We start from the raw sequence: 12803 nt of genomic DNA on the forward strand, positions 1-12803 counted from the left end.
TAATGTAAACATGATCATCAATATCAATTAAAAGAAGGAAAAACAAATCATAAATATGATATTGGGAAGATGTGGTATTCTTTAAGTCAAACTATTTTTCCTTCCTTACCAAATAAAAAAAAGTCCAAGTTGTTGTTAGCCATGTACTCATAGATTAACATCCTTTCTTCTCCATGGATGCAACAACCCAATATCTGAATAACATTCATGTGTTGGAGTTCAGATATGAGGTTTAACTCATTTTTGAACTCTATAGCTCCTTGCCCTGAACCTTTTGATAGCCTTTTTATTGCCATATCTTCTCCTGTTGGCAATTTTCCCTGAAATAACATTCCATTAGCTATCAGTTTCTTGTCACTTGCATACTAGTCAAAAGAAAAATCTCATAAGTAAGGCTCTATTTGGATAAATTTCTCCATAAAGAAAAAATCAATTAAACTTCCCCCATGAGCTAAAATCAACTTATGCATCTCAGATTTTGAAGAAGTTAGATACGAAAGCTTCTACAAAAGTTAAGTGCACAAGTTGATTTTAGCTTATAGGAGAAACTCAATTCATTTTACTTGTTTTCTTCTCGTATAAATAATTATAGAAAAGTTTATTCAAACACAGCTTAAGGCTTTCAAGTAAGCACCTTGTATACTAGTCCAAAACCCCCTTCTCCTAACTTGTTTTCTACAGAGAACCTATTTGTCATGGCAATGATTGATGCATAGCTGAAGACTTTTGAATCACGCCTCTTCTTTACTTCAAAATGATGTTTACCAACTGCATATCTATCCAAAGCCACTAATTTCAGCATTTTATTTTCAGTTCTGGTTGTCATTACCTTTCAGTGCAGATTTTCTTCTCCTTAATATTTTGAAGAAAATGCCAATGGAGGTAATGACAATTACAAGTTGTTAGTGCTTAGCTTTACTGAGTTTTAAAAGATTGGCTAAAATTTTGTTAAAACATAAGCACTTAGACAATGAAGGAAAGCTGGAGTTGCTGCACATGATGTCTAACATTATGTCAAGGAATCAGATCGGGCTGCACAATGCACAAGGCAAGATAAAATGTCAAATGAAGAATTGGAGCTGCAGGATCCACGATGTCGGATACAATGTCCAGGACATCCTGCCCGAAAATACTGGACACATAAATCTGTTATACCTTTAACAGATTAATGTGCAGTCAGCAACAGATTAGGCGATCTATCTTTAGGAACGAATTAAGAGATAATTAAAGTTCGAATTACAAACTTGAATAGTTCGTTCAGGGATTAAAGATTAAAGATAAAAACTAAAAGATCAAACTTTATCTTTTAGATCTTTAAGTGCAGATTTTTCAGGAGAATGATAGATCTTATCCAGCGCAAGTTGTTGCAGCCCAGATACGCACACTGCTATATAAACATGAAGGCTGCACGAGTTTTCTACCAAGTCCGAGATTGAAGAGTTATTTTGTGAGTTTTGGGACTTGAGTGTTTTGTGAGCCACCTTGATGTTACCCTAACATCAAGTGTTGGACCTGAGTGTGTAGAGTTGATCTCTATTGTTCAGAGAGCAATCTCTGGTGTGTCTTTGATTTGTTTGTAAACACGGGTGAGTGATTGAGAGGGAGTGAGAGGGGTTCTCATATCTAAGAGTGGCTCTTAGGTAGAAGTTGCATGGGTAGTGATTAGGTGAGAAGGTTGTATACAGTGGCTGTTAGATCTTCGAACTAATACTATTCTAGTGGATTTCCTCCCTGGCTTGGTAGCCCCCAGATGTAGGTGACGTTGCACCGAACTGGGTTAACAATTCTCTTGTGTTATTTACTTGTTTAATCTGTTCATACTGTCATATATAATCTGCATGTTCTGAAGCGGGATGTCGTGACATCCTGTACGACATCTGTCCTCAGTATCAGAATTTCACAAGTGACACTACTGCTGCAGCAAAATGAACACGAATCGACTTCTTCATATCTGCATCGTGTTACCAGTTGATTGATATTTAGTGTATAGATTAGAAGAGAGGGAGTGAGATAAGTGTACCAAAACATTATTCTTCAACACAAAAATTAAGATTTTGTATGTAGAAATATGTCGGGTGGAACATTACTAAGGAATCACTTCCATGTGACTATGAGGCCTAAAATTTGTAGGATCTACACAACAACAAAGCCTTATTCCACTAAGTTGTTCGACCTACATATTCAAAGTTATTTGAATTCACCAAATCATTCCCCTTCAAAATTTTGTTTGAAATGTGACAACTAATAGTAATGCAAACAACACTTGAATCACTCACCTAGAAAATTTTGTTTTAAATGTGACTAGTATGCATGTTTATTTCATAATTCTTTTCTTTATACCCCATTACACTTTTATAAAATGCCAAAATCGCTTAATAAAGTGAGAAAGTAATAAAAAGAAAATATTTAAGTTGGGCCTTGGTGACCGGTTGGTCATGGGTTCAAATCCAGAAACAATCTTTTTGCATATGCAAAACTAAGACTGCGTAAAACGACCCTCTCTTGTAGCTTCGCATAGCGAGGAACCTTGGGGGCACTAGGATGCATTAGTTTAGATTATTTTTCTTTACACTTCATGTAAAGTGTCAAATCACTCCATACAAACATGTGAAAGAGATAAAGAGATTTAAGATTTTGCTTGAGTTGTTGCAGTACCTCTTTGATATGATTTCTTCCTACATGTGGGTTGTTCCCATCTCTGGCAACCACCATCGGTGTTGTAGCCATAAAATGTGTCAGCTCTAGCAATCTCACTTCCCCTAGTTGTGTCCTTTAGCTGACCATTGTGAAATAACACCCATTGTGATACACCATTTGGGGTTGTGTAGCTGAATGAGTCTTCTTCCTCATTGGACACAATGTTGTATTCATACATGAGCTGAACTTCCTCTGGAATATGCTCAAATCTCTTATTTCTCAACAATCCACTTGCCCAATACACCTGTTAGAAATTTTTAAGGAAAAAAAATACTAGTATAATTAAAAGAGTGATATAATTTTATTTAAGCTTAAGTGTGTTTTTGAGTGCGAGCTCTAGCACAATTGTAAAGTTGTGCCTTAGTGATCAACTGGTCATGAGTTCAAATCGAAAAATTGCCTCTTTACATATGCAAGAGTAAGATGGTATACAATAAAGACACAAATTGTGAATCGGTTGTGACGAGAGGTCAGCAGCACAATTTGATAACTCAACATCCCCCACTGGATGCAAGTCCTGCATGGTTAGTGGGAGTATGATTATTGGGTCCCTTTCTGTCACTGTGATTTGAGACAACTTGGTTATGTATTCATGGCTTATGGAATCATGTCTTATTCTTTTCCCAGGCTTTTGTCCATTGCAGAAGAGACTTTAGCAGAATTTCTTTCTAAGGCTACTGGGACTGCTGTTGAGTGGGTCCAAATGCATGGAATGAAGGTATCCTAGTAACTCTTTCCTTTGGTTGACCAATTAATTGTTTTTCTCTTCATTTATTTCATAGGGATAAACCATAAACTGAATGGTAAAGGAATTGTAAAATTGTCATCTTGGACCCATGTTTTGATAATCTTCTTTTGCAATGATTTCCATTCTTTTGAATAAATTAGTGGCATACATGTTTCTATAAACATTTATAAAATCAAGTTTCTTCACTAATTCTTGTTGAATGTGCACAGCCTGGTCCGGATTCCATTGGAATCGTTGCTATTTCTCATGGTTGCACAGGTGTGGCAGCTAGAGCCTGTGGTCTAGTGGGACTAGAACTCACTAGGGTAAGCATTAAGATTTACTATTATTTATATTACTGATTGTTGGGCTTAAGTTTATCCGTCACACGATCAAACATACTCTTTCCAGGTTGCAGAAATCCTCAAAGATCAGCCTTTGTGGTTTCACGATTGCCGAGCTGTTGATGTTCTCAATGTGCTCTCCACAACAAATGGTGGAACCATTGAGATACTTTATATGCAGGTAAAGTAAAAAATTATAGTGCAATGATGAAGATTTTATCTTAATGAATTTGTTGAAATTGCTACAAATTTCTGGAATATTCTTAAATATAATATGTATGAAAATGGTAGAATATTCTAGAACTATAGTCTGTATGAATATGGTAGAACAATCTAGAACTATAATGTGTTTGAATATGGTAGAACAATCTAGAACTATAAGTGTATGTATAAGATAGAAGAACCTAGAACTATCATGATACTAATCTATCATGAAAACTCTAGAAAGACCTAAAGTAATATAGAAACATTCACCACCATTGAGAGGTTGGTGACTTGAGCCTATAAATAGGCAATTGGTATGTTGTAATTGATCATCCAAGAAATCAATGACATAGCCTTCTTTCTAAAACAATTCTCTAAAACTATTAACTATCAACTATCATCTAATAAACTACCAACAGTGGTATCAGAGCTACGTTCGGTCATACATTAGGCATAGTTATATTACCTACCTACCATTCCAAAATCCTCCCAACTACTTCAAAAATTTCCTTTGTACTATTAACCCACTCCAATAATATTTTTTCTAAGCTATGGATAACTACTCAATCGTCAACTATTTCTGTCCCTATCTTCAATGGTGAAAATTATGATTCCTGGCGTGTTAAAATGGAAACATATTTTTCATCTCAAGATTTATGGGACATAGTAGAAGAAGGCTTCAATGTTCTCGCGGATACTTCAGCTCTTAATGCATCTCAAAAAAAAGAGTTGAAGAAAAATAAACAGAAAAATTTAAAGGCGTTGTTCACCTTGCAACAAGCGGTGACTGATCCAATTTTCCCAAGAATTATGGGAGCTAAGACTGCCAAAGAAGCGTGGAACACATTGCAGGAGGAGTTTCAAGGAAGTGTTAAGGTACGTGCCGTTAAACTTCAATGTATAAGAAGAGATTTTGAACTATTAAAGATGAAGGAGTATGAGACAGTTAAAGATTACTATTCTAAAGTTAAAGAAATAGTTAATCAAATGAGAGCTTTTGGGGAAGATATTCTTGACAAGAAAATTGTTGAGAAAATTCTAATTACTATGCCCCAAAAGTTTGACACAATCGTGACAACGATTGAGCAAACCAAAGATCTGTCCACTCTATCAGAGACAGAACTTGTGGGCTCTCTTGAAGCATATGAGCAAAGACTGTATAGGCATAAAGAAGATACACTTGAAAATGCCTTCCAGACAAAGTTTAAATTTCATCCCCAAAATAAAGAAAATGGAGGAAAGAAAAATTATGGAGAAACATCCAGAAGAAGAGAAGGTTCTAGGAATTTCCTTAAGAACAAAACAGATAAAAATCCTCCATGTAATATATGCAAAAGGCAAGGCCACGCAGAGAAAAATTCTTGGTTCCGTAATATGCCACAATGCAACCATTGCAAGAAGTTTGGGCACGTAGAGAAAAATTGTCGCAACAAAAATAGGCATCAAGCCAATATCGCAGAGGAGCATGATCAAGAACAATGTATGCTCTATGCCACTCAAGACTCAATAAAAGAAAAGGGAGGAAGCTGGTACTTGGATAGTGGATGTAGCAATCACATGGCCAAGGATGAGACTATTTTCGAAAGCATTGATGAGTCTGTCAAAGTCAAAGTTCGACTGGGAAATGGAAGTGTGGTTAAATCAAAAGGCAAAGGCATTGTCGTGATGGAGACAGATAAAGGTACGCGACTCATCCATGATGTCTTACTAGTTCCCAGCCTAAAAGAAAATCTTCTAAGCATTGGCCAAATGATGGAGAGAGGCTACACACTTCACTTTGAAGGAGGTGTATGCAAAATCTTAGACAACAAAATAAAAGGTCTAAGATAGCCCAAGTAAATATGAATAAGAGCAATAGAAGCTTCCCTCTAAATTTAAAATATGCAACAAACATTGCCATGAAGGTACAAGTTGATGATTCATGGCTATGGCATCGAAGATTTGGCCACTTCAACACACATGCTTTGAAGTTGTTACATGAGAAGAACATGAAGAGAGATCTTCCAAGCATAAAGAAGAACAATGAAGTGTGTGAAGGATGTCTCCTTGGTAAGCAACACTGATTTCCTTTCTCAACAAGCGGAGCATGGAGAGCGAAAGATCTATTGGAGCTGATACATACGGACGATTGTGGACCAATGAGGACGCCATCACATGAGAACAACAGGTACTTCATACTCTTCATTGATGACTTCTCTAGAATGACATGGGTATATTTTCTAAAAGAAAAATCAGAAGTCTTTGGAGTATTCAAAAAGTTCAAGGCCCTTGCTAAAAATCAAAGTGGAAAACAGATAAAAGTACTAAGAAGTGATCGCGGCAAAGAGTACACCTCTCGTGAGTTTGAAAGATTTTGTGAGGATGAAGGCATTGAGTGACAACTTACAGTCGCATATTCTCCTCAACAAAATGGAGTGTCCGAGAGAAAGAATCGCACAGTTATGGAAATGGCTAGATCGATGCTCAAGGAGAAAGGACTACCTAACACATTCTGGGCTGAAGCAGTCTACACTACTGTTTACATACTCAACAGATGTCCAACTAAGTTTGTAAAAGACAAGACTCCAATTGAAGCTTGGAATGGGAAAAAGCCATCAGCAAAGCACCTAAGGGTCTTTGGATCTATATGCTACATTCATATTCCAGACGTGAAGAGGCACAAGCTTGAAGACAAGACTATACGAGGTATCTTCCTTGGGTATAGCAATATCTCTAAGGGCTACTGTGTCTACAACTTGCAAACTAAGAAACTTTTCATCAGTCGAGATGTTGAAGTTGATAAATGCGCTTCTTGGAATTGGGATGAAGAAAAATTGGAGAAGAACATTCTTATACCCGCTCAACTACCTCAAGAAGAAGCTGAGGAAGAAGACCCAGGTGAACCACCTTCACCTCCACCACAACAACAAGATCAAGGACTATCATCACCAGAGTCTACTCCAAGACGAGTAAGATCTTTGGTGGACATATATGAAACCTGTAACTTGGCCATACTTGAATCTGGAAGCTTTGAAGAAGCGTCAAAGCAGGAAGTATGGGTCAAGGCAATGGAAGAAGAGATACAGATAATCGAGAAAAACAACACATGGGAGTTAGTAAATCATCCCCATGGAAAAGATATCATTGGGGTTAAGTGGGTCTATAAGACAAAGCTCAACCCTGATGGAACAATACAGAAACACAAGGCGAGGCTAGTAGCTAAGGGTTACTCACAGCAACCTGAAATTGACTACAATGAGACATTTGCACCAGTAGCTCGTCTTGATACCATAAGAGCTCTAATAGCTCTTGCGTCACAAAAAGGATGGAGTATCCATCAACTAGATGTCAAATCCGCCTTCCTTAACGACGTACTTGAAGAAGAGATCTATGTGGAGCAGCCACAAGGGTTCGTGTCTAAAGGCAAAGAAAGCAAAGTGTTAAGACTAAGAAAAGCACTCTACGGTTTGAAGCAAGCACCTCGAGCATGGTATAGCAAAATCGATTAGTATTTCATGGATCAAGGATTCAGGAGGAGCAAGAGTGAGCCTACACTTTACATCAAGTCTCAAGCTACACGACCTAACATAATGTATGCTACAAGTCTTCTATCAAGATTCATGCAAAGCCCAAGTCAAATACACTTTGGAGCAGGAAAAAGAATTTTGAGGTATCTACAAGGAACAAAAGAGTTCGGTATATGATATACTACCGAAACCAACTCAGAATTACTTGGCTACACCGACAGTGATTAGGAAGGTTTGGCAGATGACATGAAGAGTACCTCTGGCTATGCTTTCTCACTAGGATCGGGAATGTTCTCTTGGGCGTCGAAGAAGCAAGCTACAGTAGCACAATCAACAGTAGAAGCAGAGTACGTGGAAGCTGCTGAAGCAACAAGTCAAGCTATATGGCTTCGTAGGATACTTGAAGACATGGGAGAAAAACAAGATGAGCCTACTAAAATCAACTGCGACAACAAATCAGCAATTGCAATGGCGAAGAATCCAGTTCATCACAGCAGAACAAAACACATAGCAATCAAGTGTCACTTTATCAGAGAAGCTGAAGCAACTAAAGAGATCAAACTCGACTACTGTAGAACAGAAGATCAAATTGCAGACATATTCGTGAAGGCATTTCCGAGACCAAGATTTGAAGAATTACGAGCTATGCTCGGAGTCACAGAAATTTGCATCAAGGAGGAGTGTTGAAATTGCTACAAATTTCTAGAATATTCTTAAATATAATATGTATGAAAATGGTAGAATATTCTAGAACTATAGTGTGTATGAATATGGTAGAACAATCTAGAACTATAATGTGTTTGAATATGGTAAAACAATCTAGAACTATAATGTAGAAGCATTCACCACCATTGAGAGGTTGGTGACTTGAGCCTATAAATAGGCAATTGGTATGTTGTAATTGATCATCCAAGAAATTAATGACATAGCCTTCTTTCTAAAACAATTCTCTAAAACTATCAAATATCATCTAATAAACTACCAACAGAATTGGAACCAAATCACTTATTTGTATGCTTGTTGCCTTTGATGATCAGCTATATGCACCAACCACATTGGCTCCTGCTTGAGACTTCTGGTTGTTGTGATACACTTCTGTTTTAGAAGATGGAAGCCTAGTGGTAAATGACTCTAAAAATTATCATCCAAAAATTTGTATTTGATTAGATATTGTAGTTAATAGCATACCTCACCTGTGCAATGGTCTAGTCCCATTGTTAAGTTCTTCTATGCACATGTGTCTAAATCATTCTTAATGTGTGCCTTAAATCTATGAGAGGTCTCTTAAAAATACTCAAAATGGTCCAAGCATGCCTCCCGTGAAGCATTTTGTTAGAGCTGAGATGCTGCCTAGTGGGTACCTGATCAGACCTTGTGAAGGAGGTGGTTCCATCATCCACATTGTTGATCATATGGATTTAAAGGTACAGTAATTTGAATTGTTGCATCAAAATATATAATATTTTTTGTTTTGTATTTAACTTCAAAATTAAGCGCGTTTATACTATTGTTAGCCATGGAGTGTGCCAGAGGTGCTACGTCCATTGTACGAATCATCAACAGTACTGGCTCAGAAGACAACTATGGCAGTATGGTTATTTTGTCACTTTTCCAGATGATAAAACTTCATGTATAATGTGTTTATTTTTGTCCCTGTTTATGCCCATATGATTGTATTATTTAATTCTATAGTAACAATATTGATTAGTGGATTTTGTTAGAAAAATAGGTTATCCTTCTATCTATTGTATCAGCTATTGTTCTGTTTTTGACTTTTGGTGTATCTACTGTGTTGATTAGTAGGCGACTGGCTAGGTATACTCATTGCACTTCTTTGTGCTTATCTTGTATGTATTTATAATTGAACCAACTGAGTGTTTAGTGATGGAAAGCTTATTTCTATTATATTTAACTGATTTAAATGGACCATGGCATGTGTAAGTCTTTTTCTTTTCCACGTAGGCCCTACGTCATCTAAGGCAGATTTCACATGAAGTTTCTCAGTCCAACGTCACTGCGTGGGGTAGACGACCGACTGCACTATGAGCTCTTAGACAAAGATTGAGCAGGTTAATATATTCTACTAAAGGGGTGTGATTTTGTTCAAATTCTTTGCAAATAAATTTAGAATCTCACAACTATTTTATGTTATGTCAGGGGTTTTAATGAGGCACTCAATGGGTTTACTGATGAGGGATGGACAACAATTGGCAATGATGGTGTAGATGATGTTACTATTCTAGTGAATTCATCCCCGGACAAGTTAATGGGTCTGAATCTTTCCTTTGCCAATGGATTTCCATCTGTCAGTAATGCAGTGCTATGTGCCAAAGCATCGATGCTATTACAGGTGAGGATGCTAAGAAATTTCAATTATTTTCCTTTAAATTTATAAAATAAAACAAAATTTTGGATAATTAAATATCTCACAATGTCACAATCCACCAACACATGTTTACGTGTATCTCACAAATTAACACATGTTCAACTTTACACTTATACTCAATCTCAATAACAATATTATAATCTCAAAGCAACATGTTATCCCACAATTCATCGCATGTTTAATTTATCATTTACACACAATTTTAATCACAATTTCTTGATCTCAATATTACAATTTATCATGCTCACCTAGTAAATCTTATCCAAAATGCAAACAATTTATACAAAAATGTTTCTCACAACATGGGGAGTAAAACCCCTCAAATAATTTCACATAATCATATCAAAATCATAGGTAAAAAAACACGAAAACACCAAGAGCACTCAATTTATCAACCAATACGCATCAAGACATCAATTGGTTCGTCAAACATAATAATATCATATTTATAATCATAAAGGAAAATTTATAATTCAATAAATATCCCAAAATAAACCTAATTTAATCCTCTAAGGATCCTTACACATGTTCATTCTAACCCCAATTGCGATAAACTCATCCCTTACCTCTAAGCGGGCTCACGTGTGTATTTCGACAGTGATAGTAGCATCTCTAGCAGTTGTCCAAGATTCCTCAAGTTTTTCCTCTGGTTGCTCTATTAGGATTTCCAAGCGTTAGAGCGAAAGAGAAGGTATTAAAGCCTCCATTTTACTGTCTCCATGCGAGGGATGTTTCTCTCTTTGTGGACATTATTTCACAAATCCCAACAACGGGGATGTGCAAATTTTACAACGATCCAACGGTTGATGAGTCCGGGATCATAGTTTTACTGGGACAAGTTTTGGGTCTCTACGAGAAAAGAGAAAGCTACGATGCGAAGAACATTTCTCTCACCTCAGACATTATTGTTTCGCAAATTGAGAGGAAGAAGTGAGGGTTTTGGGAAAGGAAGAAGGAAAAATGAAATTGAGAGGAAGAGGAAGCGTAGAGACATATCGTTAGTCTAAAAACTGACCTAACGTGTTTCTATTTATCGCTAGGGTACTCTCAGCCTATTATTTACTCTATTTTTCTCTATTTTTATTATTTTATAAACAAGAACTATATTTTATTTCCTATCAAATGAATAAATAAAATATCTTTTTTTTCCTTCAAACCATTATTTTAATTAATAAAGTTATTTCTCCTTATTTATTTAATTATAAAAACCTCATCATTTTTCTAAAACTATTTATTTTTAAAGAAATAAATCATTTTTAATTTATTTTACAAAAAATGGGGTGTTACATTGAGTTTCAAGTTCAACTCTCAAATTTACATCTTCATCTCTTTATGCTATTTGTAAGAGATATAATCTTTCATTATAATTAACTAATTCGAGCAATCGAGAGGTCTTAGATTTATTACTTCCATCACTTTCATATTTTTGGTTGGAATTTTCATGTCATCATGGTTAGGAACTTCAGTTCATACCCTAGGTGAATGGTTCATCAAGAAAATGCCTCTTGTAAGCTATATATATGTTGCCTATAAGCAAATAAGTGCAGCAATATCATTGGGTATATTTCTTAACATATTCATCTATTTGTTTGTCATTTATTTCATTTAATTAGCAAACTCGAGTTTTTTGTAGTTATTTGACAAATCAAAGCTCCAAGGCTTTCAAAGAAGTTGCCATCATAAGGCATCCTCGTGTTGGTGAGTATGCACTTGGGTTCATCACTTCTTTAGTGGTCCTAAGGAACAAACATGAGAAATAGCTTTTTTGTGTTTATATTCCCACCAATCACTTGTACCTTGGTGATATTTATCTCATTAGCCCAGAGGATATTCTAAGACCTAATTTGTCTGTTTGAGAAGTGATAGACCTAGCCACACACAACCCAGTCAAAAGGGCCATGGATTCAACCATAGTACCCACATCGAAGGAAAACAAACACTTCACGGACAGGGGTTCTTACCTACACAAACACCTTTGACAGAGACACTTGATAGATTAACTACTTCGGTGTTGCTTTGCAGAGCTTCAAGAAAGAGAGGGCCCAGTGAAAGCTTGAGTGAGAGAGGGTGGGTGGGTTTGAGGTCACAACTGTAAACACAAAGACAAACACACTTTTAAGCAGAAATTTCAGGAGGGTCAGAGAAAGTCGAAGTGAAACATAAAACTAAGGGGGCTTTGAGGGAGTCATTCAATTCTAACCTTCGAGGGAATCCACAACTTCGACAACGATGAACGAAAGCAGAGAAGAAGGTTACATGCGACTGAGAAGAAGCTAGGTTAGTGAATTTAGGAACAGTGGTGAGAATGAGTAAGTTTATTCAAAGATGGTCTTATATAAAAACCGTCCTTGTACTAATAATACAACTACGATGATTTTCCTCAAACTGTCGTTGTACTTCCTGTTCAAAGACGATTTTTCAAATTAACATCGTTAAACTCACCATTTGAAGACGGTTATTTGAAAAACATCATCATATACATTCGTAAAAATTACAACACTGTCACCACGTATCCTTCAACGACGTATTCGAGCAACCGTCGTAGTTAGTGTGTCGTAAATAACCATTATTCTAGTAGTGGCATCCTAACCTAGTCACTGTTTAAAAGTAATTATTTAAATAATGGGTAAATACATTTTTGTGTTCTAACTGTGTAGGTTTAAGTTGCACAAGACTAAGTATTACTATTAGATTACCAAATGCAAAATACAATTAGAATAATGTAGGTCCTTTTAATTCATGCTTGGCTTCCCGTGTACCTAACTTTAAGCAAGAAAGAATAAATTAAGCATGTTAGCACTTAGCATAGTGCAATGATCCATCTATAAGCAGTGGAAACTTGAATTCAAAAAACTTACAAGAGAAAAAACAATAACCACTAATATCTACACTGCACCAATCTCTAGACATGTACCAACTAGTGGAAAACCATAGCTGTA

The 12803-nt window shown here is 36.3% G+C and overlaps 1 pseudogene; it reads left to right on the top strand.

The window, feature by feature from the left end:
• Positions 1–3120: 3120 nt before the first annotated feature.
• LOC114411258 lies at positions 3121–12527 on the top strand (annotated as a pseudogene).
• Positions 12528–12803: the final 276 nt, after the last annotated feature.

Source organism: Glycine soja, chromosome 5 (assembly GCF_004193775.1).
Source record: "Glycine soja cultivar W05 chromosome 5, ASM419377v2, whole genome shotgun sequence".
NCBI classification, from domain to species: Eukaryota; Viridiplantae; Streptophyta; class Magnoliopsida; order Fabales; family Fabaceae; genus Glycine; species Glycine soja.